Source organism: Lathyrus oleraceus, chromosome 2 (assembly GCF_024323335.1).
Source record: "Lathyrus oleraceus cultivar Zhongwan6 chromosome 2, CAAS_Psat_ZW6_1.0, whole genome shotgun sequence".
NCBI classification, from domain to species: Eukaryota; Viridiplantae; Streptophyta; class Magnoliopsida; order Fabales; family Fabaceae; genus Lathyrus; species Lathyrus oleraceus.
The window spans coordinates 126,279,854-126,280,513 of NC_066580.1; the positions used below are offsets into that span (position 1 = coordinate 126,279,854).

The window sequence follows — 660 nt, forward strand, 5'->3', positions numbered from 1 at the left end:
AAAGAAGACTTTATTTGTAATAAGAATAAAACCAAAGAGATTATATTGAGGATAAGGTTAGATAACATATGTGATAAATGATATAAACATTGATAAGGATGGTTTGATGAGTTTTTGTTTTTTTAGAAGTTATGTTTTCGAGGTGAACATATAATGTTGGTTTGAATAATGATATCTAAAAATAAATCATTAGAAATAAAACAAGCAGCACCAGTGGTCTAGTGGTAGAATAGTACCCTGCCACGGTACAGACCCGGGTTCGATTCCCGGCTGGTGCATTCATTTTTATAGTTTTGTGATTTTTAAACTGTGCTATTTTTGGTGACGGATTCTTATTACTATTTCATGTTCTTATCATTTCAATTTGTTCTTTAGCAAAATGATTACATGATTATAGTTATCGTCAAGAGTGTTTTCATAGGTATGTAATTCTCCACATATTTTTGATTTTTGGGTCCTCCACTAAATAAAATCAAGTGGCTATGGGAGTTATTATGTGCATTCATAGCTGGCTTCTGTGCTTGACACCCAAATATGCTTCCAATAATTACATTACTACTACATCACATCAGTATATTTATAGTTCTATCTATATTTCAGTACTTGGCCTCTAAGTTTTTTCCCCCCAAGAGCCATTTTAGTTTCTCAATATGTGAGGCG

The 660-nt window shown here is 32.3% G+C and overlaps 1 non-coding gene across 1 annotated transcript; it reads left to right on the forward strand.

The window, feature by feature from the left end:
• The first annotated feature begins 207 nt into the window (after positions 1–207).
• TRNAG-GCC (transfer RNA glycine (anticodon GCC)) lies at positions 208–278 on the forward strand. Its single transcript has one exon. It is a non-coding gene; the product is annotated as a tRNA-Gly (tRNA).
• The last annotated feature ends 382 nt before the right edge of the window (positions 279–660 follow it).